Here is a 21,827-nt window from a genome sequence, read left to right on the forward strand (position 1 = left end):
ATCACCATATTTTAGGTACAACAGTTATCATTTATCACTACTATTGGTTTACGCTTTCCCATCAAAGCTGAATATGATCAGATACAGTATCAACATCTATTGATTTTTAAAGTTTATCCTGTTTCATTATGTCAATGTATGTGTGTATGTATGTATGTATGTATGTTCCAGCATCACTTCCAAATGGCTAGAGCGATTTTCATGACACTTGGTACACATGTTTCTCATTGGTAAACTTAAAATATTGTAGGATGAAATCAATCCTCACCCACCCCTTCTGGGTAGGGTGGGGGGTGATCTTGCGATGATGTATGAATGTTATCATCCAGTTGACACTCGGAATCACCACCAGAGGGCGAACGAGAAGTGACTGCCAGCATTCTTTATTTTGAGCACCACCGTGCCCCTATGGAAGAGTGTGCCCCTGTTGCTTCTGAAATTAAATACAGTTGGCTGGTTCCGAGCGTCAACTGGATGATAACATACATACAAGACCGCAACACAAACACATTAGTGAATTTTCATTGTTTGTTAATTTATTGTTATTTTTAAAGTTGTTTTTTTTTTTTATGATATTTTTCTCAAACGATTAAAAAAAAACTTGATTTTCCGCCTGAGCAAAGCTGGGTATTTCAGCTAGTTAAAAGATAAGCTGCGAGAACAGAAACAGATTTGAAGTATATTGTATGATCATTATATAAAGAAATAGGAAAGAAAATAAATAAATTCTTTAAGTCACAGGAAATTGGAAAAAAAGGTACATTGGTATTTGAACAGAAAGAATGCTAACCATCACACCACCATCTCAAACTACATGGTGCAAACAGAGATAGTGCTTTATAGATACTGAGATAAAATGGATGTGCTCTCTAAAGCTATACATCCATGTTCACTTCAACCCCCATTTTCTGAACCGGCTAACAGGAACCAACTCTAAAATGGGTCATAGGTTTATCACAGAGCATACTGTTTCATGCAGGACTAATGTAAAGTGGTAGAACGTGGTAGGAAACAAAGGCAGAAAATTGCACAGAAGCACAAAGAGAACAAACAAACTGCACATAGGCAGGCTAGGATTCAAAAGTGGATCTTTAAACCTCTGAGGAAGTAGCTTTAAACACAGCCTTAGCATGCATTTATCTCTCTGTAAATAAAATAAAACTGTTTTGCTAATTTTTGATTACTTTTTTCTCCAATAAATAGCCTTTAAATATAACTAGGGGTCTCCATCCCCTGCTTGTTTCGTTCGCCAACCCCCAGGTGCTATAACGTGGTTCAGGTGCTCGAAGGGCATCAGGGTGCCCCTCCATTAGAGAAAGCGATTGTATTTAAAGAAGTGGTATATAGATAGTATGCAGTGCACAGGAGGATGTTGGTTTGGTCCTTAGTTATTATAAATAGAAAATCGGTTTTGGAGTATTTAACTACAGCTGTCTATTTTAAATACCAATGAATAATAAAATGTAGTAAAAAGTACAAAAATAGAAGTAAAAAAGTAAAACATAATAAAAAGTAAATAAAAAATTGAATTACATTAACACCTCATCAGAAATAATATTATTAATTACTTTATTCTCCAGCACTTCTGCTTTGCAGTTAGCAGACCCAGGTTCACTTCCTGGGTCCTCCCTGCTTGAAGTTTGCACGTTCTCCCCGTGTCTGCGTGGGTTTCCTCCGGGTACTCCTGTTTCCTCCCACAGTCCAAAGACATGCAGGTTAGGTGCATTGGTGATTCTAAATTGTCCCTAGTGTGTGCTTGGTGTGTGGGTGTGTGTGTGCGCGTGCCCTGCAGTGGGCTGGCACCGTGCCCGGGGTTTGTTTCCTGCCTTGCGCCCTGTGTTGGCTGGGATTGGCTCCAGCAGACCCCCGTGACCCTGTAGTTAGGATATAGTGGGTTGGATAATGGATGGACTTTATTCTCTAACTTAAATTTTATAAACATTAATTGTTTTGCATTTCTGGTCACATATTGTTTGGGATATTTTTCTCCTTCTCATTTATTGGACGATTCCCTTTGTTCTTATATTTATTACATGCAGCTCTTTTTTGCTCATTTTCTTTTTTTCGACGTTCATTATCAACTCTTGTCACTGTGTTTCTCTTGCGATCTAAAATTCTACATTCTTAAAAATAGATAATTTGCTTTTCTGCCTTTCCATTATAATCAACTGCATTGAAGGGCAAGTTAGCAGCACTGAGAGCATCATGGGGTGGTACAGAGAGAGGATGGGCACAGTAGGAGTAACAATTGGACGAGCGGTGTGGAAGGGATGAATAATATGGACATGACAGAAAACTTTTTTAATAGTGGGAAATGTAAAAATAACTGTTCCAAAATGTAGAAAATTAGGTTATGATATGTTCTTTCCAATTAGTTGCACTTACTATACCTGCTCCACAAGTCTGCAATTACCACACTTTCACTTATCTCCGTGAAAGAAACAGTAAAATATTGAATGCAGTGTGTTCTTGCCTTTGTACTCACATTCAGCTTCTATTCTTTGACATTCTTAAATTTTTGCTCGAGTCCCTGTAGGTTATCTTAAGAACACAGAAAGTCTGGTTGAGCATATGCCAACTCTGCAAACTTATCTTTCTTGTATTATGTTAAAGGGAGGTGCTGCTTAATTTAACCCGATAACTGCATCTGCAGAGTATAAAGCTTAGAAACACAAGGTATTCTACTACTAGCTGTGCTTCTGAATAAAGTTTATTAAATCCTTCATCTGTATAGAGCACATGATAAACACAATTACATCTGGAACTTACCCATCATATACTAATACCATACGTATAAGATGTAATAATAAATACATTTTTAACTTCATGTGCAAACTGTCAAATATATGGGTTTGTAGTAAAACATATTTACTTGCTAAGTTAATCTGCCTTTTCAAAATTTGCCCAGTATGAGTGGATATGTGTCTGGGCTCTGTGATGGACTGAGGCTTGGCCAAAGTTGGTACTTGTCTTATGCCTGATATTGCTGGGGACAACACTGAACCTTATATTTGAAAAAGATATTAGGAAAATAGATTACTGTACAGACTAAGAACATCATTCAATATTATCATTTAATAATTGCAATATTTTGAAATAAGATTGCTGCAAAGAAAGAATCCTTAAGGGAATAATGAACACCAGATATCTGCATTGGTGAAAGGACTTGGAAAGAACTAAGTTCATCTATTCATTTTTTGAATCGACTTCTTCAGAATCAGGGTATCATTGATATGGAATCTATTGTGGCAGCATTAGGGTACACAGCACAATCAATGATGCTGCTCCAGTGATTTGCAGGGCATTCACACATATGCATACAGTGATAAAGTAGTAGCCAGGCATCCTAACCTACAGATCTTTGGAAAGTATCAGAAGAGCTAGAAAAAATGTGCACATACATGAGGAGAATGCTCCATCTCAACAGAGACAGTGACAAGGCCAAGACATAAATTCAGTTGTCAAAAGATATGGATAAAATGGCCAATTGAAATGAGAGTTTAAACAAAGTGTACAAGACATATTGATGGCAAAATATAAAATCATACATAATAACATAATCTTCACATTTCTATGGGTCTCTTTTGTGTTTCTAAAGAAAATATTGATCCTTGGAGTTGTAATAAACAAGTGATATTTGGGGATGACATAAGAATGAGCCAGAAAACAGTGTACATTAATAACTATATATGTACAGTACAGGGGTTTCAGTTTAGAATACTAGCATGAATATAAAAATTAACAAATATGTTTATCTTACAGGCAAGTTATGTTTCAGCAAACCCATAATTACAAACAATTTAAAGTATTGTCACATATACTAATACAAAGTAATTTAAATCTGTGGCTGATACATGCATAAAACTACAAAAGATATAAACTAAATGCAAATGTATACAGTATTATTTTAAAAATTCTTATACAATATGTATCATATCACAGGAAATGTACTATTATTATAAGAAATAACAACTTCTGGATTGTCTTTATATTATGAAGACTGATACTGTATGATCAATGAGCAGCAGAATATAGCTCTGTCGACCTGCAGGGACATTAGCTTGATTCACAACTTTACATATATCTGTGTGTAGTTTTTCTACACAGACTTTCTTCAGGTTCTATGTTTTCTTTTCACACCCCAAAGATATCTTTAGTATAATTGTCTCTAATTTGATCCAGCGTGAGGACATATGTGATGCTGGCCTACACTGAACAAGCATCTCATCCAAAGATGATTCTTGTCTTTCGTTTCCTCTAATTGAAATATGCATTTTCAGAAAACGGATGGATGGATTATTTACACATTTATGAAACTGCAATATTCAGATCATGTGGCTCTTACTTTTATGTTCGTACATTTTAGCTCATAAGAGTGCACACTCAAGTAATGTAGCAATAGTAATAGAAAATATTTTGATTCTTTGGAGAAAAGCCGGCAAGCAAAGAAAAAAAAATGTCTACATGTTTGGTAAGAAATTTCTGCAGAGTCTAAAATGTTACTTTCTAAATGCAAAATGAACTTCAACTGGATGAATAAATAATGATAATTCTTCTGGAAGAAACTCACAATGATGGTTCAGGTCCCCCTCTATAATCTAACTGTAAATATATGGACCATTAAGTTTTATTTCTATCTACTCTATATACAGTATATATAAAATCCTAAGCCTAAAAGTGCAATGATTTTATGTGGCGTTTGTATGTCACATTTTTTGTCACGTTTTAAATCAGGCTTATTTTAAAACCTACATATACAGTATATGTTTGTTATCATTCTTTTCAGAATTTATTGAACTTTTTCAGATTCTAATTCCTTTTTTTTAATTATAAACTAAAAAATATTAGAACTCATGTCCCACGAGACAAGAATTTGTGCCAACTGATTTAACCATGCTCGAGGGTTGGAAATCAAAGACAGAGTAGATGACACAAAGACAGCTGCTGTACAGGCTTCTAAAAATTCGAACCACCACACGCAATGCAGATCACGTGGTACGGCAGCAGCAGCAATCCAGCAGCTGATCGAGCAAAGAGGAGGTAAAAAAACAAACTATATTTGTTTCCCATTGTATCACCGTTTAAGAGGGGATTTCAGAGGAATGACCGTGTCTCCTTGGGGTGCGTTCAGCCCCCCTCTTCACAACACGAGCGGCAGAGACGCAAAGTGGCTGGCGTGTAGCTCAGGCAAGGGGGGTTGGCGAGCAAAGTGAGTAGGGGGTAAGTCCCCTAGTTTCTATTTAATTTTTAAAAGAAATATTTTACTCTTCTATTATAAGATGTCAAACACAGCTGATTTTACCTTAGTACACAGCACCATTAAAAAGGAATTGAGCCATGCCAACTTTAAAAATTAAATAAAAAGATTAAAATACTCAAGTTGTGTTTTGATGTCATCATCACAAAAGATTCACTAAGCATACAAACAAATTGACTGCTGGTCACCAAATGTGCATTTCAATATCATTAGGGAAGCCACTGCTTAGAACAATCTGTTGATTAATGAGTTAGGTTTATACAAAAAGGCAAATTGCTTTGCAAATCATTCAATTATTCATTTTCCAAAGCAGTTTAATTGGGCTGCACATGGTCTTGATTGATTGATACTCTATTTCAGTCAGATAATTTCTACTGCTGCAAAAGCTCACCAAAAATTGGTTACTCTTCTTCTATCAAAGAACCTTGTCTTTTGCCTTCAATTGACCAAGTTTATTATTTGTCTTATTGCGCATCGAATATCTTGGTACATATACAGCAAAATCATACCAAGTCTGCTTGATGTTAATTAAAGTGAGGATTAAACAGGGTTTCATAATATTAATGTTTGTTTATTATAGCTGTCACCTTTGAATTCATTTACATTTCATGAGGTTATCTGAATTTTATTTTTCTGAGTGAATTGCTTGAGAAGGCGAAACAAGACATTAATTCAAATAATTTAAACTCCTTATATAAATTAGGCATTTATGATGATCAAATATTGAAATTTGACAACATTATTAAATGAATTTTAAATTACACACTACCTCAAGACTTGGACTCCCTTCAGACAATTTCAGTTAGTCTGCTTCTCAGACAGTTTGTAACCCACACAGTGTATTTTTTCTGTTACCTGTGCTGTTGTTTTGTTTCACTGTTCTGATATATGGGAAAGTTTTGGCACCCCTTTATGATATCCCATTAATGGGATTGCTCTGGGGCACATGTTATGAGTTGCCACGGACACCACTTTTGGTGCTACTGGAAGCCTTTTAAAAGGATTATAAAGCAACAAGAAGAAAAATGAAAGATGGATACAAAGACTTGCTTCAGAAACATATTTGTTCAAATAGAAAGATACTGACAGATGCATTAAGCAACAAGTTCCCCAGCCGACAAAATACAGGCAGATACATCGTTTGGAGAGGTTTATAGTGGGAAAGTTGACAATCTCAGGCAGCATATTCAGTGTGCAGCTGGCGTAGCAGGAGAAGGACCCTTTCTAGACTGTGGTGAATGGGAGCAGCCCAGCATAAAAACCAGTAAGACAGTATTAGCTTTTAATGTAAGGGATAATGCTGGGTAAAGATGCTTTCATCAAGTTTGCTGACCCTTTTAAACATCATGTTTACATGAGTTAATTTCTAAACTGGACTTGTTTTGACTGAACTGACTGTTTCTGTAGGTTTACTGTAAAACTTCATCAAGTAACATACTGCGAGTAGTGTTAAATGTTTTGTGGACTGTGTAGGGATTATTCTAGGGGGCTCTGCCCACTGCTCGCTTCGCTGACCCACCCCCGGGTTTGATTAACCGGATATACAAATATACAATTTAAGAGATTGTTATTTTCATGGGAATTGTTACATATGCATTACTTTCACTTTTACTTTAAAACTTTAGTAAAAACAATATTTGGAATTAATTTTTCTTCAAGATCACATTTACTTTTGATTCCGTGTTTGGACTTGCATCGTGACAATGCAACATATAATTGCCTGTGAGTGAATATTGTTTCTTTCTCTCTAATAAATAAAATGACTTTTTCAAATATTTGTCCATACTCTTTCTTCTTTGCTTAGTCGTTGACGTGTCATCTAGAACGTATAAAATTATTGTCCTTGTGCTGAGAATGCAGGAAGTGTGTCTGACAAAAGCATTCACAAGACTGAGGTTAGATGACCGTGGTTTTGTTTGAAAATAGTTGTAAGTAGGGCGTGACTTGAAAGAATCTAATATTAAAAGTCTCTGTCTCACGGGACTTCATACCGTGCCAGCATTTTTAGAATCTTTTAATTCTTGCTATCAACACGAATTAGACAATCTACAACTCTCTGACTTAAAGTTTAAATCCTAACAATAAATTTGATCTCTTTTCACTGTTCTGTTATTTCACCAAGGAATAATTTCCATTTGTTTGTGCTATTGCGATCTTTACTATCCTTTTTTGAGACTTTCGAATTTTCATACTTCCATTATCTCTAACCTGGTCTGCATGTGTACCGCGCAAACATTTTTGAATTCTTTACGACATTCTACTTTGTCATCTACTCTTTGTCCTTTATTTCCGGCCCTGGGTGTAGACTCGTCTCGTGGGACGTATAAGTGTCTCTCTAAGAAAATCACGTCTCATCTCTCAAGATTTTTTTTTATAATAGAGAGATGTATTTTGTGTTATGTACCTTCTTAATTTTACTACAACAGTTGAAACTGTAATTAGCTTTCTTGTTTCATTTTTTGTACATTATCAAGGGGTTTCTTGTAGGGGTAGAAAGGACAAGGTACAGTGAGTATATTGGCCTTTTTTCGATCCTTTTACCTCAACCATGGTTGGTACAGAAGTGCAACAGGCTTCATTGGTGACATTTGTTACAAGTTTAAGAAATATAAGTTGAGTTTCTTTCTTGGGCACTGTTAGCATCTGCAATGGTCTGAAAAGTGAACGCATACCTAAAGACAACACTGCTTACCTAAGGAAAATTCAGCAAGCCACAGTGTAGACAGGACTACTGTACATATATACTTAGTCATGAGAGCTTTGTAAAGGATGGTCATACTTAAGTTCACAGTATTTAATTCACAAAAGTAAGAGGCATTACACCAACAAAGGATGAGGCTGACTTAAGTGTACATAATAGTAGAAATGAATGATGGTTCATGTATATGCACCATGTGTATATGAGAGGTGCTAATTGCATGGCAGAAAATTGGCTTCTAAAAATGTATATTGCAATAGACAGAAGTATGTACAGCATCATACCCAGCAATGTGGGAAGGTGCTATAGGCAACATAGAGGAATTAAGTGTTTTTCACAGTAAAAAAACAACTACATTCTATAATTGAAAATCTAATTCCACAATTTTTCCTCCCAAAAAATTTTAAGTTGGAGCAAATTTCAACATTTGTTGGATATGCAAATTCACTACATTTCCCAGAAGTGTCACCTTCTCCAGCACCTCAAAATAACTTCAGAATTACAGCAAATTTCATTTGAGTAGAGAGTGTGCATCCCATAAATTGCATGGCAGGAGATTTCATTCCAGACATTAAGGAATATGAGAGTCACCATACAGTAGGCATACAGCAGGAGGCATACAGTGACTAAGCTCATCAATTCCACAATTTTGATTTTTGGAGTGGTATCCAGGAAAAAGGAGTTGCAACAAACCACCATTTCCAGAAATGTTAAAATTATAAGGGACCCAGTCATTAGAGTGATTGCTTTACTTGTTGCATCAATAGTAGTGAGTCTCATTTATAATGTTGCCTATCTGGTGTAATGAGGTGCTTATTGATATAATGAGAGATTATTTCCACCTTGGAGTAAATGGCAGAAGTCAGAGTAAAAATGAACTGATACGATGTTCTTCAGAACTGCCTGTTTCAAACTGTATTCCATGTAAGACTGAGAACACGAATTGAAGCATGTGGCTCAGATCTTGATGCAGGTTAGATTCAAAGAGATTTCTGAGGTATTGGGATATCTTTTAGAAAAGATGTGGCCATACAGTACCATGCAACAGACTACATTTGGACCACGAGAGCACTGGGAGATTGATAGGGCAAACTACCATAATCATCATAACTCACTCTCACACAAAGATATGATTCATGTTACATTTATAAACTAATATGGTCATTGTTGTATCATTTACAAAGAACAGTGATTCAATTTGGCAAATGTACAGGTCTGATGTATTCATTGAAATGATGCACTAAACAATAATGATATTACTGAAAATGCAAAACACAGAGAAATCCAAAGACAGTGATTATTGAATCATCTAAACAGCAAGAACAATGTGAACAATCTGGCTAAATTCAAGTAATTGGATCATCAGGAATTTAAATGTATATAGGTGGCTTGTAAGATGTGCAAGCAGGAAACATTTAGGTCTGGCCACATACATGAAAAGGTATATAAACAAACACATTTTAGATAGACAGATAGAAAGCAAACACGTTTTAGATAGATAGATAGCAAACACATTTTAGAGAGACAGAAAACAAACAAATGTTAGATAGATAGTCTTCTTTGAAGAACCTACTTTCTAGACCTCTCTGGATATTTCTGAGTAGGAGATTCTTAACTGTAAAGTGATCATTTATGTTTCATATTCAAAATACTAACCTCCTAATTTTGTGATCCCTCATTTAGTTCTGCTCTGTATTACATACATTTTTGTTCTTGTCTTATTGGCTTTGGCTATGTATATGCTAAGAATGGAGTGTGGTTTCATCTCATATTCTGAAGATATACTGATTCAGCTGTCCTAATGGTTACATGAATGACAGTTACGTATATCTGTGCGCTCCTTAAACAGGCCAGCATCCTGTTCCAGCAGAGTTTCATTACTATGCCTGCTGCTGTTAAGATAAGCTGTGGACCCAAAATATCTCTGTAGAACAATATATATATATATATATATATATATATATATATATATATATATATATATATATATATATATATATATATATATAGTGTAAGTTCAGCCCTGACACAGACAGACACAGTGACACACAAGTCCAAAAAGCACACACGCTTTTATTTTTTCTCCTTTTTTGCCTTTACAGCACTGCACACAGCGAAACAAATCCCCCACAAATGCTCAGTCCCCTCTTTCTCTTTTCTTTTGTTTCTTCTCTCTCCTTTGCCTAATTTTCTGCCACCTCCACTCCTCTCCTCGCAAGCTTTGTCTGAGTAGCATGAAGCACAAGAGAGGAACCAACCTTGAATACACTTCCAGTCTAAAGATACTTATGCACACTGAGCCAATTTAGGGTTGGGGGAAAAAAGTGGAGTACCAGGTATAAACTCATAATGACACAGGGAGAATTAACAACCTCGGTACAAAAAACACTATTTGATATTAACTGACTGACGACACTGGAGCTGTGAAGTAGGAGTGCTAACTACTACGGCATCTTACCCCACTTCATATATAGTGCTTCTGTAGAAAATTACTATGCAAAAAAGGTTACTTTAATTGAATGATAAGGCCTCCAGTGCACTTGAGATGTATTGTGGTTTTTGGGTTTTGTCTACAACAGTTCTATAAATGAAACATTTATTTCATTACTATATCCATTCATACATATATTGGATCCATATATTGGATATGGATATCTGGGCGGCAAGAATATGAACCTAAATGGCTGTGACTACCTAGTTGCACATTCTGAATCTACTTAATCCATTACACGGTACAAAAAAAAAATGACTGAAAACTCAAATGCAAACCAGGGACCATCCCAGGGCATACACACAACATTCACTCAATAACTGGCCAGTTTAAAGGGACATTCTTGTTGTGTGTACGCATCACAGTTAAATTCCTATTTGCATGTCCTAATCAGAAGCAACAAGATTTAGAGTCTTAGCTGAACCACCATGCCTCTTGGTAATATATAGTTCCAAAACTAAATCACTATTTACTGGAAACCACATTATTGGATATGTATGGGTCTTGAGATTTTACTTTTGTATGTTTCTAAAATTTTAATTTCAGTTATCCCTGTGCCTCATATATCTTAATTGTCTCTGTATAGGTTTTTAATGTTCTCTTTGTAATAGCATATTTTATTCTTCCAAGTATTGTACTGGGGTTTTCAAACCAACACCAAAAGACATGCAGCTCAAATTACCTGCTGACTTCACATTGGACCGGCGTGGGTGTGTGAATGAGAGCGCACTTTAGGGACAGACAGTGCATGCATGACAGGTTCCTTCATTGTGCTTAGCAATAACAGGGTAGGCTCCACTGAACCTTTTTTGAGCAAATAGGTTGGAAATGGATTAATAGATACTGCAGTTCTAAAATAGTAATCCTGTATATAGACTATATGAAAAACATTAACTTTTACCTTTACCTGAAGCAGTATTTTTATTCTACAAATGTAATGCAGTTATGCAAGTATGAGAACATGCAGTATTACAGCTGTCTTTTGGAAAATAAATAAATACATTTATTTATTTATTTATTAGTAAGCATGCTGTGTAACAACATGAGGGATATTCCTTCATAGCCTCATCAATCCCGTTACTGAACAAAAGCATTCATGAAACTCACAAGGAGCAAAAAGCAGTTATCTCTGTTTCATGAAATGTGAGTGCAAAATTTCATACTTACAAACTAGAAAATGATAATTTAATGACTAAAGTTAAAAGACATTTATCACCAAGAAATAGATTTCCATGTGGTGCATAAAATTTCATTTGTTGCTTTTTAAAAAAATAATTTGGAAAACAGTAGATAAATCCATCAATCATTTTTTCCATTAACAAACCTCATGCATCAGGGTTCTATCCAGGCAACAATTTCTGCAACCTCAGGAAACACACCCCTGCATACAGTAGCAGAGCCCACTCATACACACATTAATAACAGAGTTAACAGAATCCACATAGCATAACCAGAGTATCTGTTTACTAGGTTTAGGGTCCCAGGAAGTGGGTGCCTGTTTTGGAAGCTAATGAGGACAAGGAAGAAACCAACTTCTGGTGTGCTCCTCCCATACTGTACTATATTTTTATTTCAGTCTGGTTCACCACCAAACAAAAGGACTTTTATTGTATAACTTATATGAGGGTAAATCAAAAAGTAGTGTCAATCTGATTATTATGTGGTACCTGCAGCATGTGTGTATGATATTGATGGTCGACCAGTTTCGCTGGTTATACTTATCCTTTTACTACTTTAAACCTTTCATAAACTTTTCATTGAGCCATGCTGTTTTCACTTACTGAGCCAACATCTTTTAGTAACTTTCAGTATGTTTCATTCCCTCTACCCTAATAAATCTCACTACGGTACATTGTTCATCAGTGGTGTGATTCCACAGTGGTATACTGTGAATGTTCAGACTATCCATAAGCCATCTCAAATGTGCTGTATTGAGTCAGCTCCTATCCATTGGAGTTACCATGAAATTTTCAGATTGCCTTTACATTTTGATTTATCCTCGTATCAATGAAAGGCACTGGTAGAAAATCCAAGTTAAAGAAAGGTAGATGACAGATTGTTCATCCAAGAGCCTTCACCATTTTCTGTTATTTTGAAAACAACCTATGCTCTAAACATCATATCTGATTTATTTCACTTTAACACATATTTTAACCAATAACATTCCTTCTGTTTTTAGCTCTACTTTTACTATTAGTTGAGAAACTCATCTTTATATATAATACACTACCATGGCTGTTCGTTTGTCTATCCAGGATTTTAAATCACCTGTAGCTCGAAATCGTTTGACCTAATGACCTGAAATTTGATAAACATATACTATGTGACGTCTACTATCTGCTTTTGAGGTGATGATTGACCTCCATGGTTATTCCTCTTTTTATTTTATTTTATTGTAGAATCAACTCTCAGCAGGGGCCAGCAGGGCGGTCTTTGGGCGCCATTTTTATCTCTAACACCTTTGCTGTCACTTCCTCTATCTCTTCATATCTTAAATCATTCTTGAGGCAGATTGAAGACTTAACTGCCAGCTTAAGTGAAAAATTAAAGAAAACATACTAAGTAATTGCAACACAAACACTGGCTTAATCAATTTTAATGCGAAAAGGTACAGACGAAAGAAAAGAAGAAGTGGAGAACAGAAGAGCTGCTCAGGAAGCAGCAAATGTATTAACCTCTGAGCCAACGAATGCTAAACATACAGAGAAAGAGGATAAAAACTATGAATGCTCAAGTCAAGTGTATTCACTGCATGTTATCTTGCAGTGCGATCTTACTGGTTACGTTAATAATTCACTTAACTTAATATCCTAGATGACTGAATAATAAGGATCAATTTATAGTGAATAACAAATTTATAATGAATATGAATGTTGTTAATTTACATCATAAAAATCACTAATGAAAAGACCATAATTTTCATTTACATGAGTCAGAACTTAAGGGTGGGACAATGTACTGTGCAATATTTCATAATACATTTTATCTCTGCATTGTTAATTTTGGATCAAGAAAATTCTGTGAATACATGAAAGGATTTACATCAATATTGTAATCTCCGCTTCTCTAGATTGCAGAGCGTAGAATTATTTAACAGGTACACTTCCAAGCTCCTCCAGGTATTTGTCAGTGCTATACAGGTATATATTTTTTTTCTTATGATTATTTTCTAAAAATGATTAGCGCAATTTCTTTTAATTACACCTGGGAATAAAATCTTCTTAGTTAGAAACATAATGCAATGATTAGTACTGACAACATATGTATGAAAATATGTAACATTTACTATAGAAACAGAAGAGTTTTTTTCCCCAAAAGGAGCTGTCAAAAATTGCATGCAGTCTATAACTACTTTTTAAGGAAAATAAATTTGAAATTTCTACCAAAGACATTAAATTGTGTGATTCTTAACAAAAAAGTCTCAACAGAAAATTCAGAATGAGATGGCTGAATGGTTTGGTGGTAAAGGTCGGCAAGGATTTGAATTCATTCATTAAATTTTTCTGTCCTCTAGTTGGAAAAAATATATTCAATACTAGCCTTTCATATAACACTTGTTTATAAAAAACACCAAGTCAGGGTATTTTAAATATGTAAACACACCAGTTCAGATATTTGTTTCCAATTGCTGTACAGGCAGGTTAAGTAATTTTCTCTGAGTTGCCTACAGAATAGAAGCAGCAGTGGTTTAAACTAAAGCTCCTTGTCTCTACAGGATGGTGCCTGACAGAATAAATGTAAGTAACTGTAGCCAATCCTTGTCCTGCAATTTGGACTGGGCAATGAACTTTTCTGAAATTTATAATGATAACATTTCACTTTTAATTTTTAGTAATTTAATCTATTAGCTGTGATTGAAATACACCCATGTCCTGAAACTACATTCTTTGTTTATAGCGTTCATGCAGGAAGCATAAGATGCAATGCACATTCATAGATGGAATTACAATCCTTCACTGACCACTCACCTTGATACTCATTACAAGCCTATAAAGAGACAATTAACTTACCATGAATAATATTATTGAACATCAAATGCTATAGATATATTTGACAACTAGACAATACAAGTTCCTCCAATAATATTCTAGAGTTTGTATTAGGCTTGGCAAATTTAGTAGCTGTTGCTGCTCTCTCAAGTGACTGCTTATTTTGTTACAAAATCTTTGATACATGCAATTAAGCTGATGTTAATAGCTTTTACAGATTTTGGACAAAACATCACAGTTCAGCAATTTTTATGCAAATAAAAAACAGCATGTAGAGTCAATTATCTATTAGTGAAAGCTCCAGCTCAGCACTAAATAAGAGACTGTAACAGAGCACATAAAAAACACACACATAAAGGAAATGATTGAGCTGCCTGTAAAGCAGACTTGGTGACTACAGAAGGAAACTGGAAATTTGAATAAATATTTTTATTATTAGCCCAGGGACTGATACCGAGTTATCATATGCAGAACATCTGTAATAATGATAAGCAGATGCATGAATGGATGAATAATATAATAAAACCACAAGCCCTGCTTTTTGACATCAAACCAAATAATATTATTTAAACAAAGCAAAACCAGAAATGACATAATGAGTATAATATAATTGTTTTCAGTAAATGTTTACACCAAGTTAATGTAATGGGCAGTACTAAATCACAGTTCCAGGGACCTGGGTTACATTCTGGGCTCCTCCACTCTATGTATGGCCTTCTCACATAATCTTGATGTTCACATTGCTTTTCTTTAGGTACTCTGATGTGGCCCCTCATTCCATGGATTTTCATGTTAGGTTATTTGGCCCAGGAGTATGTGAATGAGCATGCTAATTGTTGGGTTCTGTCTAGAAGCTGCTATAACTGATATCATCTCTGTATGAACATGTAAAAAACAAGCTCAAAATATAAATGGGCAAAAATGAAAAAGGAAAATGAAAATTATGTAAAGCATAATTGCTATTTACAGAATAAACATATGTTAGGTTAGTTAGGAACTCTGGAAAGACTCTAAATGTATAAGTGAACCCTGCAATAGTCCCAGTTGGACAAGCCATGATTCTACAATAAGATTAAGTGAGTTTAATAATTGATAAGCAGACAGAAGTTCTGTATATTTCAGCAAAATAGAATACATTGCTAAGAATTCTCCCCAAAATAAGTGAATTTTGCAAGCTTTACAATGTTTACTCTTTTTCTACATTAAGTAGGAAATTCAGTCCCCAAAGATAGCTTTCTTTTTAGATGGATAAAACATATAGTCTATCTATTCTGAAGCACTAATTGCTATACTGTAATTGCACATTATTCCCTAATATAAAGAAATGATATTTACTGAAATGTGCATGCAAAAAATATAGAATTACACAACATATGAAAATAATATTAACATATTATATGTAACCTTTAAAATATGCTTAAAGTCTAAAGCAAAATCTAGTTAGTGCTTTGCTGTGTTTCATATCTAGCAGGTGAAGTCCATTCCATTACAACTATTCACACCTCTGAGCACTCTCTTTCTTGCTAGAGTGCTCAGAGATGTGAACAGTTGTAAAGAAAGGGGCATCAATCTGTTGGAGTTAAAAAGGTTACTGCCTGCATAAAGGCATGTAGACAAAAGACAGAATATAACAGTCAATTATGTTTGATTCCTTTCTGTAAAATACGCTGAACTCAGTCAAGACGCCATTTGAGGAAAATCCTAATGAATCTAAACAAACACATTGCATATGCAGTTTACATAAAAACTGACATGGAAATAATAATTCTTTCCATGGTAGTTGAAAGAAAATATTACACTGATACGAATAAATTCAGATCAGATAAATAGTCTATGTTAAGAGAAGCCTGATAACTGGGAACTGAATGCTATCTTCATTCTTTATTGCTCAAATGCAATTTATCACCCAGTCTTTTAATTCAAGACAACAAGCTGTTTAACACTGCTGCATAACAGCTGAGAAAGGCTACATTCAAATCCCAAATCAACGTTTGTGTGGAATATTTACCTGTTCTTTGATTGTCTCAAAGGTTTTCTTGCACATCTGAGTAGTGAAATGACTTGTAATTCTAACTCAGTTTTATTGTGTGCCATGTACAGTTCATACATGCCTTGCACATGTCCTATGGTTAGCCTTCAATTTCCTACAACACATTATATGAATGAGCTTTTTTTTTTTTGAAAAGTCACTTAATGAATTTTTACAAATAAGCACCTTTTATCCAGTGCTGACAGAATAGAGCATGCTTCCCACTATCGTGATGCTGGATTTGAGATTATTATTTTAGGTTATAAATTAGTACACCAAATACAATTACATAGTATTGCTCCTATTGACAGTCATCTTCAAAGCTCCCTTTTATATCAAGCATGTTAAAGCAAGAGTGGAACAGCATATGAAAAAAATAGGTATAGTAAAAGTTAAAATGGCTACATGTCTGGATTGCTATATCGATTGCTAGTTTTGGATGGCATGAATAGAGGATGCAATATCCTGAAATATTCTTAAACTGTTCTATAATGTAATCTTCTATAATTATAATTAATATAATGTTTAAATTAGTGGCAGCACGGTGGCGCAGTGGTCCTCCCTGTGTGGAGTTTGCATGTTCTCCCCGTGTCTGCGTGGGTTTCCTCCGGGTACTCCGGTTTCCTCCCACAGTCCAAAGACATGCAGGTTAGGTGCATTGGCGATTCTAAATTGTCCTTAGTGTGTGCTTGGGGTGTGGGTGTGTGTGTGTGCGCGCCCTGCGGTGGGCTGGCGTCCTGCCTGGGGTTTGTTCCCTGCCTTGCGCCCTGTGTTAGCTGGGATTAGCTCCAACAGACCCCTGTGACCCTGTAGTTAGGATATAGTGGGTTGGATAATGGATGGATGGTTTAAATTAGTAAATGGGATATGTTCACTATGGCTTATTATATTTAACATTATAAAAGATTTTCATCCCATTATATTTTGTTGTTTTCTTATTAATCCAATAAAACTTTGATAGAGTTCACCTAGAAATGAGTAACTCCCACCTCAGTATGTAAAATTTATTAAACTATATTACTAATTAATTGGGTCTGTTTATTGATATACTGTATCTGTATATTAAAATTCATAGCAGGCTATCAGTTGCAAACTACAAATCATTTTCAGCAAAAATGATTACAAGCAATAATTTTCTTGCAATTGCTGAAGCACCTATCCTTGAGGCTTCATTTGTGCAGATTGAAAGTATTTCAGTTAATTAAATCTTTCTTTATAATAACCTTTCTTCCATGGAATGTGTTCTGCATTTTTCTTAATATGACAATAGTCTTTGGCTAGAATTCAGCCTCCCACACAGTGTTCACTTTTAGATCTAACATATATAGTAATGGCACCAATTTACCACTTCTGGGTTATCCCTGTGAAAAACCTCTTTATCACTCTTAAATTATTGAGGCATATGTTTTCAGATCTCTTGACAATTTGAAGGCTAGCTTTCTTACATGGCATATGTTTAAACAGAAGACAGTTAAAGTATGGGTCAGGAAAGTTTATTGCTCTCTGTTGTGAAGGTTATTGTTCTCTGTTCTCAAACTGCATTTTAATAATCAGTCATGCTGGATGCCCCTAATTAGTTACTGAAAAAGTCTAATAAGAAAAGAATAAATTACTGAACCTGTTGAATAAAATCACAGACAAATTCTAACTTATAAATACATTAATACATTCCTGATTCAAGAGGCGGTGTAGGCTTGGAGGGGACGTTGTGAAGAAGAACTTGGTCAGGAGTTCTATATGACAGAACTCAGAGCATGCGATGTCCTATGGGAATCACACTAGTAACAATAATCAGTGCAGTTGTGCTTGTGTAATTAGCCACTGTCAGCAGACTTCAAAAAATGTTAAAAGTTAAAAAATGTGTTATTTATTCACTCAGCTAAATTTAGACTTTGGTTAATCTTTGGTGTCAAAAATTTGGATAAAAGGAGAAATCAGAAAAAGGGCCAAAACTCTCTCTTGGCACGATTTATAAAACTCAATTAAATTAGGAAAAACAAACTCCAGTGACACAACCTATAGTGCTATCACTTTACATCTCATAATCCTAGGGTCCAGTCAAAGTTCAGTCACTGTCTATGGGGCATCTGCAGATTCTTCTATTCTCTGTGAGGGTTTTCCCCAGGAAATCTTGCTTCCTCTCATGTTTGGTTAATAAGTGCCTGAGCATGAGAAAGGTGCTATATAAATAAAATGCATTATTATTATTATTATTACTGAATGAGAGTGTGTGCTCTAAAATAGATTGCTCTTCCACCTTGGGTTGTCCCCCATCTTGTACCCAATGTGTCCAGCCCAACACAGCCCTGTAGCAGAATAATCAGATTTAGAAAATGAACAAATGGGGAAAAAAAACAGGTTCAGAGTTCCTGCATCTGTTCATGCCCGACATTTTAAATCTATTGTAATTCAAATACTGCACAGCAAAAAAATAAAAAGGGAATAATTTCACTTCCTGCCACTAAGTACACTTTCATGAGAATTTGCATGTCTAAATTAAATAAAAAGCTTCCTCTTTTATGATGAAATCAGTGTGCTTCTGAATATGCTTTATATTTATATTTACACAGATGGATAGTAGTTTTAGGTAATTTAATGTTATGTTAAAAACAAAATGGAAAGTACTTATTTCAATAAAAAAAAATACACTTAATAATGCTTTTACAGCAAAGCCATCATCAGTATGTCATTATACTGGACACAATTCTTAATCAATTATTCTATACCTAATCAACATCACATATCACTTTAGAGAGTAAACAATACAGTATCAAGAACCAGAAACTAATAACTGTATTTTTATTAATAATTAAAAATATATATATATTTTATAATAATTACAGAATAATTACAGAAACTAATAAAATTTTTAAAATAAACTCATCTAATTAAAAGGGAGACACAGCAGGTACAAATTCCACAAGGGGTTTGGAAATTATACCTGACAAAAATTTTAACAAATGTGTAATTCAAAAAGTAGATACATAATTAAAAAATAATATAGAGAACATGCAAACTTCATATAGACACCAATCTGGAGCAGGATTCAAAACAAGAACACTAAACTGATAAGGCTACTGCACAACTGCTATACAAACCAAAACAAATTAAAATACAAAACTACACCACTCAAAAAAATGAAGGGAACACTTAAATCACACATCAGATGTCAATGAACAAAGTTTTCAAATGCAAATTCTTTACTGAGTAATACTGTGTAATTCATTGAGAACAACAAATGATGTAACCACGATCAATGGAAACCAAAATTACCAACCAGTTGAGGGCTCGATTCAACATCACACCAAAAAATCAAAGTCAAAAATTGAAATCACAGGCTGATCCTACTTGTGTGAATTTCATCAAAGCAACTTAGTAGTGTATGGCCCCAAAGTGCATATATGCATTCCTGACAATGTCTGGGCATGCTCCTGATGAGACAGTGGATTGTATCCTGGGGGATCTCTTCAGACCTGGAATAGGGCATCAGTGAGCTCCTGGACAGTGTGTTGTGCCACTTGGTGGCATCAGATGAACTGATACATAACATCCCAGAGGTTCTCTATTGGATTCAGGTCTGGGAAACATGCAGGTCAGTCAATGGTATCAATGCCTTTGTCATCCAGGTACTGCCTACACACTCTGGCTACATAGTCGGGCATAGTCTTGCACTAGGAGGATCCCAGGGAGCACTGCACTACTGTAAGGTCTGACAATGACTCTGAGGATTTCATCTTGGTGCCTAAAAGCAGTCAGAGTACTGCTGCCTAGCTGCCTAGTGGAAGTCTGTGCAACCCACCAAGGATATGCCTCTTCAGACCATCACTGACCCACTGCCAAACTGGTCATGCTGGATGATGTTGCAGGCTGTATAACATTCACCATGGTATCTCACATCTGTCACATGTACTTATTGTGAACCTGCTCTCATCTGTAAACAGAACACAGCTTCAGTGGTGGAGCTGTTAATTGTGGTATTCTCTGGTGATTGATAAGTTGTAAGGTGATGGACTGTGAGCATAGGAACGACTAGAGGACATTGGGCCCTCATGCCGCCCTCATGGAGTCTGTTTCTGACAGTTTGGTCATAAACATGCATACCAGTAGCCAGTTGGAGGTCATTTTGTAAGGCTCTGGAGTGGTCCTCCTGTTCCTCCTCGCACAAAAGGAGCAGATATCAGTTGTGTTGCTGGGTTGATGCCCTTCTATGGCCCTGTTCAGCTCTCTTCTTGCAACAGTCCATCTACTGGTATCTCCTCCATGATTTTGAGACTGTGCTAGGAAACACAGCAAACCTTCCTGTGACATCACATATGGATATGCCATCCTAGAGAAGTTTGACTACCTGTGCAACCTGAAAGACACCAGCAAAATGAAAAACTAGAGGAGAATCAGTCAGGAAAGATAAGGAGAGAACAATTGTCTGTGGCCACCACCTGTAAAAACATTTATTTTTTTGGGTTGTCTTGCTGTTGCATCTCCAGTGCACCTGTTGTCACTTTCATTTGCACCAAAGCAGGTGAAGCTGATTTCCATTTGCTTGGACAGACTGATAAACCCTTAGGTTAATTGACTTGTTGCGAGACTGTGATTATTAAGTGTTCCCTTAATTTTTTCAGTAGTGTACAAGAACATACATTGCAATAATGAAAGACAATGCAAAATAGGGGATAAAAAATAGAAGCAGAACTTTTAGAGCTAGCAGGGTGAGTAAGTAAAGTATTCAGTGCAACAGTAACAGCATTATTTCAATAAAAGGAAGAAATGTTAAAAAGTTTGAGAAAATATGTGGGTATTCAGTCTAAAATTGAATGCCAGAAGATAAGGAATCTCCGAATAAGAAAAATAGCAAGAGAATTGTGTATACTATAAAAAGGAGAAAGAATTAGACATGAAAAAATATGCTATACAAAAGCAGAAACACTGCATTTCTATAAAAACACCTTCATCAGTTAACAGCATATCAGGAGTATATTTAGTTTCTAATGATCTATCATCTATCTATCTATTTTTGTATCATTGCCTATTACACTTTGTAAAACATCTTTAAATTGAGCTCTCTGTAGAATGTTCTATAAAAAATAATGATTAATACATTTAAAATGAATAAAAATATGTATTATATATCTAGGCCATTACATTACCCTTCCATATTTAAATTACATTCTTCAGTACAGAGTAACACATTATTAATCAAATGATAAATATATATAAGAGGGGACATGACAGCACAATTTTTAGTGGCATTGCTGCACATTCCTGGATTTGAATGCTAGTTTGGCCGCGGTCTGTTTGGCGTTTTTATATTTTCTCCTTTTGCATATGTATTTTTCTCCATCGTTGTAAAGACATGCAAGTTAGGT

General features: G+C 35.3%; 1 protein-coding gene across 4 annotated transcripts in view; it reads left to right on the plus strand.

Moving 5' to 3' along the window:
• blnk (B cell linker) overlaps window positions 1-21,827 on the plus strand; it is a 206,046-nt gene that overhangs the window by 22,923 nt on the left and 161,296 nt on the right. The gene's annotated exons all lie outside the window — the stretch shown is intronic.

The sequence above is a fragment of the Polypterus senegalus genome, chromosome 1, assembly GCF_016835505.1.
Source record: "Polypterus senegalus isolate Bchr_013 chromosome 1, ASM1683550v1, whole genome shotgun sequence".
Lineage (NCBI taxonomy): Eukaryota > Metazoa > Chordata > Cladistia > Polypteriformes > Polypteridae > Polypterus > Polypterus senegalus.